The following is an 8,198-nucleotide window of genomic DNA, read 5'->3' as shown; positions in this document are numbered from 1 at the left end:
ATTCTGAGGTACTATTTAGTCTTTGCTCATTTCGGTTTCATCTCTGACAAGAGTAAACCATCTGTAGCTTAGTGACTCTTTTCAGCTGCATTTCATATTGTCTGCTGTAGTTGCAGTTTGTGGTTTACGGAGGGAGCTTGAGATTGTTTGTACTAAGTAGGCTAGATCCTCATAGCTGAGCATTCACAAGTAGCTACTTTGATCACAAATAATTTATTTCTCAGTTACTTAGGAGGCTATTGCTTCATGGTAAGAAAAAACTCAAACATCCACATTACGTTAGAGAAAATATAAATAAAGTCTAGAAATAATTTGTGTTGAAGAGGCCTTCTGGACGTCACCTGCAGCAAACCTCTGCTCAAAGAAGGTTTAACTTCAATGCTGTATCCCACCTTGAACAGTGGCCAGCAGCAGCGAAGAGAAAAAACAAAGAAAAGTACAGCTCTCTTGCACTTTGAAAATCCTGCGTAGCTTTTTACAGTCAAGGATGTAGGACTCTGTGAGATGGAGGTTGCATTTGAATCATCTTTTAATAGCCATTGATATACCTGCCTTGCATGATGACACCAATCTCTTAACCTATTTTTTGTTTTAATGTCCAAAATAAACTGCAGCAATGAGTTCCACTAATTTAATTATGGTCTGTGAAAAAAAAATTATGCTGGTGGTTGAAACCCACTTCTTGATAATTTACATATGTGCCTCCTGAAGAAGCTGTGACCTGACATGAAAGCAAAGCAATAAAAAGGCGAATAGGGTGGTGGGGTTTGTGCTGTGGCCATTTTTTTCCTTAAGAATTTTTTCTGGAGGCCGCAGAATGGAGGACAGTAAGTTCAGCTCAGTGAGCACTGAAGGAAATGAACAGGCTCCCAGAGATATTAAAAACTGGAGGCAGAAGGTATAGGACACATGTACTGGACGGTTTTTATGTATGAAGTGTCTCCACTATGAGCAGTGGGACAGAAACCCTGTGGGCTATGCGTGGAGGTAGGGGCAGTGTTATAAAATGCCAGTGGAGAAGCAATGATATGGTGGAAAAGAGGCTACATGGTCCTTCATCACAGCATCTGGTTATTAGGTGCTGAGGCGGGGAGGGATTACTGTGGTGGAGCTGAAGAATGCTTGCTCCCTTGCAAGAAAAAATACTTGACATGCAGCAAGAGAAGCAGAAATAAGTGGCAAATGTGAGGAAAGCAGCTCGCTCCTGAGAAAGAGAGGTAGTAGGTCAAGGTTTCAAGAGGGAGAACATCAACATGGAGAAGTATCAAGTCCTGAAGGAAAAAGCAAAACAAACCAAAATAGGTCAGGCTAGTTGGACAGCCAGAAAACACTGGTGAGGTTGTCAATGCCACCAGTGTCAACAGAGCTGGTGGCAGAGGACACCCCAGCAGCACTGCGGATCTGTCCCATGGAGGTGTGGGGGATGATGCTGCCCCTGCTGCCTGCCTCTCCTTGGCCAGCAAAGGCCCTTGGATGCCTTACCAGTGTCATGAGCACAGTAGTGCTATGCCTAACTGTTCAAAAAGACCCTAGCTGTCCTTTATGTGTTTCCGCTGATAAATAATTTCTTTACACTTTAGAGTTATGTATGTGTTACTCTTTTTGCCTGGCTAAAGGTACCCAGACAAACTGATCCAAAGGAGAGGCTGTACCAATATGTGCCCAGGCTGAAGGACAGCAGGGAGAAGACCGCAGAGATTCTCACCTGCCCCCAAAAGAGCACATCTGGGAGTGTGAAGAACCCTTGTCGAGGAAAAACTGGTTAGGTTGTCACTAGTGAGTGGGAGGCTCACGGAGTGCGGCGCTGAGAAAGGACCTGGGAGAGGGTGTTAAGGTTGAAAAAGATCCTGAAGCCAGAAAAATTACTGAGGACATACCTTCCTGGGATGCCACTTAACAAGACTTATGAGAAGAGCTTCAAACTAAGAAATGAGGAAAAGGGTTTGGGAGACTAGCGAAATCCTTACAGTTGTTTTTATAATAAAAGGAGAAGGGCAAAAAAGGAGTAATAGCACTACGAGATGCAGGGAGGTTGGCACTATCAGTAGGCAAATTATTTACTTTTACATGGCTAGAAAGTATGCGGTCAATAGGAGACAACAGACACACTTGTGTATTCACACCAGGCAAGCGTATTGCAGGTGATGCGCAGACCATGAAACTGAATATGATGTTGACTGCATCGAGGTGGAATAGCAGCAGTGATTATTATCTGACAAGGGGCAATCATGTTGGAAATACACTATGGAAATGATAGAAATAATAGTTAAAGGTAGTGGAGGAGTAGAATAATATTTTAAAGATGTTAAGAAATTATAAAAAAAGAGTGATAATGTGGATAAAGTAGATTTGTTATGACCAAAGTCATTGTAGGAAACGATGTCATAGGAGGCCCTTCTAGGATAGACTGGGGAGTTGAATGTGGATATAAACAAAGAGTTATTTAATGCTATCAGAGAGAAATACTCCTGAGATTTGTGCCACAGGAGATTTCAATTTCTCTGTCATTAAGACTGAAAACCATGAGCAATCATAGGCCACGGGTGTGACAATAAAAATATCTTTTTAACAGAGCAGTCAATGGACAAATAGCAGGTGATACCTCTAAAACATTAACAACTTAAAGGAGATGGTTGTAGAAAAAACCTTGAGTGAGTAAGTGAGGTTGATTTAGTTGATGTGACCTGGAATGTGGGTTGTGATTTAGTTTAGAAACGGAAAACCATGCAGAACTGGAGGGAACTAAATGGTGAAGAATGGACTAAGAAGGTCAAGGTTTCACTTTAAATGAAGACTGGAATTTATTTAGGTTAAAGCTGTTGGGGACTTCTCTTCTGAACCAAAGGAAACAGCAGCTCCAGCCAGCTCTTGAAATGGCAGTAGGAACACACAGAGACCAATGACACGGAAAAATGGCTACCCAGCACAAAGACCCATCTTAAAGATCAAGAAGCTCAGGGAGAAAGTGCTAATTTTCAGCAGCTGTGCTAAGGCTGGTCTTGCAAAATACTTTCAAATGCTAGGCAGTGGCTCTTAGGCTGTGTGCAAGAACAGCTGTGGTGAGAACATCCCTCAGCTCTGAAGCTCTCATCACATCCCCATGGTTTGGGAGAGCCAGGGGAACCCGTGGGGCTTGTGTTTTGCATCAAGCACAATCAGTGGTCTGTAAGTAGAAAAAGTATGTGTGCAGGATTGGGGGGGGTAAGAACCACATGCAGCTGGCCTTGCAGGTGAGTTAACCATGGCTGAAAGATCACACCCCTTCCTTGGGATACCAAGTGGTAGTCTGGGGAGTTATCTTAGCCTAACATTGAACAGACGGAGTGGAAATCTGATTCTAGACTTCCATAGAGACAAGCTCAACATTTTTCCTCCTCACTCTGTACAAAATTCCCTCCTGTGAGACATTTTTCAGTTTCCAATATCTCTGACAATACAAGCTGACTACAGCCTCTGTTTTTTGTGTGTTTTGTTTTACCTTAAAATTCCAGCTGTTTGAGTCCCAGTTTTTGTTTGGTTTACTCTGTGACTACAGAAGAAATCTGATGTTCCTGGGTCTTAAAATGATTGAAAAACTCAGAGGACCTGGACACCACACCTGCCAATGGCAAATTAAAAGGATTCTATTTTCTGAAAAGTACTATTTTCTGAAGCCTTAGCTTCCGAACAGTAGGGGTTAAAAATAATGAGACTAGCTAAAAATAATAAATACCTGTATATTCTTTCAGAAAATCTCTACTTCAGACCCTGCACTTTTATGTCAAAGGAGCTCCCTTGCTTGTTTTCTCATTTTATCATTTTACAGACTTTTAAAATTGCTGCAATGAAGATTAAGAACAGAATAAGATAACGTCATAGTAAGAGAGGATACTTGGGTTTAATTCTTTGCTGCTCTTTTCTTGCGTGGTCTCAGACAAGTAGTTTTTCTCTCTGCTTTGATTATTCATCTCTAACTGAAGACAACAGCACTTTCTTGTTTCTCGTGGAGATGCATTATTTTAATCACTATAAAGGCAATGAAGAGCTCTGACACAACAGGAAGGGGGATTGTGTTAAATACGACAGTTCAACAGAAGTAGAAAAAAACCTCTGAGGCTCCTGATGTTCAAGGCTGGATTGTGTAGAAATACACCTCTAAGAGAGCAGGGGAGAAACAGTAGCAGAATTTACAGTCTTTTGCTGTATTAGTAAAGGATTATTTTGTATTTACATTTCAGGTAACTTAGCAACTATATGTATGTACATCCAGACCAGAAAACGCTTTGCTGAGGGAAGGGATACTTATCATGCCTCTTCCTGTCAACAAAGATCAGAGTCAACCGGACCATATTCATGCTGGTCTCCTCTGCATTTTTCCCACAGCATGATGTGAAGCAAATGGCAAGCTGTACTAATTGGTCAGCAGGGGATTTCCTTGCATAAAAAAAGGCCCTTAAAAGTCTCAAAGTGCCCAGACCTTTAACATAGCTTAATGACAGCAGCCTATATAGGAGGTATATAAGTGGAGGTACTGTAGGAATACGGGCCTGCAGCTTCCTTGGCTGTGTGTGAGGGCTGGCCTTCCCCTGCCTGTGGACCTAAGAGGCAGCATGTCCCTGTGAGACAGCATTGTCCTCCTGCAGTTGCAGGCAGCATGGATACCAGCTCAGCTGAACAGAGAGAGGCCTGTTGGCAAGGTGCTGCTCTCCCTCCGTGCTGGGTTGTGGATTTCACTGCTTTTGGCTGTGCTTCAAGCCACATTCAGCAGCCTGGCTCACCATCAGTGTTCATTTCCTTTCCCAGGGCCTGGGGAAGCTGCTGTCCTTACCTGTTTTAGATCATTAACGTGCGCCATTTTACCTTAGGGCCTTTGACAGATACCTTCTGCAATGAGAGAAGTAAGCTAGTTCATTTTATGTCTGTGATCTCCTGCAATGCTGATGATATTGCTTGAACTTCTTGCGTCTTGTAGCAATGAAGCTCCAGGAGATGTATTTGAGCAAAGAGACCTCCCGTGCTAGAATATTTCTCTGGGTATGTCATGTTGTGACAGAAAGAAACACGTTGGTATACAGAAACAAGAGAAGGAGTTTACTTCATATTTGCTGAATATATGGTGAAATGCTGCAGGTAGAAAGAGTCCCTGTGTTATTTCTGCATCAAATGAATGTTAAATATTGTCAAGAGTATTATCTGGCCAAAAAAATTCTACCCACGATTTCCCAGGCTATTGAGTAGGAGGATGTGGTTTGCACCATGTTATGACCATGCTGAATGTAGTGCTATTGCTTGTACAACTCCTTAAAGAACCTTAAAATATAAGCCCTCCATTATTTAAAACTTTAGGGTGTTTAAATATTTGTAATTGCCCAAGTCCTATTTCCTTTACAGCAATATATCCCACAGCAGAAGGGAATGAAATGGGATCATACTGCCAATGTGTATTTCCTTGGAAATGCAGCATAGATAACTCTAACTGGCCTCACACTTCTTATGAAAGATGTGGCGTAATCTTTGGGTTTTTTTTTTTTTTACTCCCCCTTATAATTCAACAAAACTTGGAAAAGAAAAGAAATTTCCAGGTTTGGTGACTTTTTTGCGTGTATGACAGTGAAAGAGACCGTATGGGAGAGAAAAAAGGAGAAGAGATGTTGACAGAAGCACCCGAGTCAGAAAATGTGTCATAATTTTCCTTTCCACTTTGCAAAGTAGCTCAAGTGGCTCCTGCACTGCCTATATTTAAAAAAAAATAATAAATTCAAGCTACAGTTCTAGATTCACCTTCCCAGTAACAGGAATGGAATTGGACAGCTGACAGGGACCTACTGAAGCACTTGTGTATAAGTCAAAGATTAGGCAATGCAAAAGAGAAAATTCCTTAGCATGAAAAATACCAGGGGAATTAGAAAGAGTTCTTTCAGCTCCTGAGTTCTCCTCTTGCTCAGAAAAGATCTCCATCACATATCCCTTGTATGTGTTAATTTCAAGCTCTAGAAAAGCTCCTTTGTCACACTTCCTCTCTATGTTTATGTGCACATATTTGTGTGGCCTATACATGTTTGTTTTTCTACTTTTTCCAGTCTCAGTTGGGACTTTAAAGCTTCTCTACTTAGTACCTGCAATTTGCATTGATGTTACATCCGAATCACACCTCAGATGCTCCCAAAGATTTTTTTTTTATTGTTATAATCCTCTTTTTTTTCAAAGCTGGCTAGGGGATCATGAACTAGGACTTCCTGCAAGTACTTGGCTTTGTCATATGAAAAACCCTTCAGTCCATTTTCTCTGCCCTTCCGTAGTGTGATCTTGTGACAGGAACATAGCAAAGACATCTATTAATTTCACACTTCCTCCTTCCCACCTCTACATCGTTATTGTATTTTAATAGATTTCTTCTCTATATTAGTGTCCTCCTTCTCCATCTGCCTCTCTGTTGAGACCAGTCATAAAAGGCCGAAAACTATGTCATGAGTGTGTGGCTGTCTGAGTTTCAGGCAGTTAGGCAGTGCTTATTGATGGAGTACACCTCATAGGCTGTAATCGTACATCCACTGCTGCAGTCAGCTCAGAACAGGGTAGTCCAGATGCAGTCCAGCAAAGAGGGAAGACAAGCACTCAAATTCGTGGGCTGCTGCTCTTGTGAATGTGTCTGTCTTCCTTACATGGCCACTGCCCTACAAACCTTGATGATTTGTAACCTGCTGCTCAGTATGCCACCAGATCCAGGGAGCCTGTTGGTAGAATTTAACAGAAAATATGTGAAGACAGTAAGACTTAAAATATGTTGAAGTGTGAATAGTTTTTCTTTCCTAGAATGAAATTGCAGTCAGTATCAGTCTATAGTTTCAGAGCAAAATTCTCCACTGCCCTGTGCCTGGCTTTGTCCTTTACACCAGTGCAGTATAAGTAGGGTTACGGCTTTTAGAAATGAGCAAGTTTTGGCCGCTTTATACAGTACTGTGCAATAGCAAAAGGAGATGAAGAGGAACAGTGAATGAAACCTCTAGCTTGGTAACCACAAATCAGTCCAAATCAAAAATAGTTATTATAATTAACGTCATTCCTTTAAATGGAGAGGTGAGCTGCTCTTTCCTACATGCTCGGTATTGTTCATGACTCTTTATAATTTAATCCTGAAATAAAACCAGTAACATGCCACAAAAGAAACAGCTTCTCTAGAAACTTTTAATCTGCCGCTGAGGCCTGTACTATTAGGTGTTATCAGGGGAGATGATCTCTGGTGATTTGTAATTTGTTTCCCTGTGTACATTTTCAAACTGCGTAGATGTTTCTGCGCACTGTTTCAAAAGACAGTCCTTCCTGAGCTTTGCTCGGGAGGTCTCACAAACATCGCTGAACTCTCTAAGCTCATCAACTTTAATTGAAATGCCCTAGAGTCTCATTCAGCTAACAAAAGGTTAGGGAGAAGTAAACTATGTCAATCTTGAAGCAGCAATGAGAAGGAGCAAATATCACGCCCCTTCTCCTTCCTAGGAAACCCACTTTGTGGCTGGCGGCTGGTTGTCGCAGGATCCTCACGCTGCGGAGGTATTAACCTGGAGGAAAGCTGTATCGCAGCTCTGCACCCTGCTCCCACCTACGGTCTTCAACCTGCTGGGTGGCTCCTCTTGGGTTATCGTCCTAGTAATGATCCCTTACGTTGCTGTGCATGTTAATCAACCTTCAGCTGAAACTCTTCTTCGTGCACGTGCCTGTGTACCTAGCTGCAGTAAGTCTCTAAATTGCTGGACATTGGTCATTAACGATCAAGGCCTAGTGAAGCGGAGCGCAAGTAGACAGACGGGGTCTGACAATCTTGCCGGGAAGGGCAGGGATCCCATGCTAACGGTTCCCCAACTCGTCGGGCCCTTCGTGCAAGGCCCAAGGCGCTAACCCCCACCCAAAGGTGCAGCCGGACCACCCTGCCCACGGAGACGCCTACGGAGCTGTGCTAGGTGCGAGGCGCGCCGTGCTGGGGACCGCGGCCAGTGGGGCTGGTCAGCCAGGCGGGCCCATGCTGCGCAGGAGCTGACCCTGCGGGCGAGCCGGGGGCTTTGGGGGAGGAAAGCTGCTCAAGCCGGGGGCAGGCAGCCAAGCGTGCGGGGCGACCCTCGGCGGGGGTGCGCGGCCCCTGCCTGCCCGTGGGGAAGGGTGCGAGCGGGGGAGCGCTCTGACCCTACGGGGCCCGGCGGGGCCGCGGCCGTGAGGCCCGGCGGAGG

Source organism: Haliaeetus leucocephalus, unplaced genomic scaffold, assembly GCF_000737465.1.
Source record: "Haliaeetus leucocephalus isolate CR32 unplaced genomic scaffold, Haliaeetus_leucocephalus-4.0 Scaffold228, whole genome shotgun sequence".
Lineage (NCBI taxonomy): Eukaryota > Metazoa > Chordata > Aves > Accipitriformes > Accipitridae > Haliaeetus > Haliaeetus leucocephalus.
Note: the sequence above shows the minus strand (reverse complement) of the source record.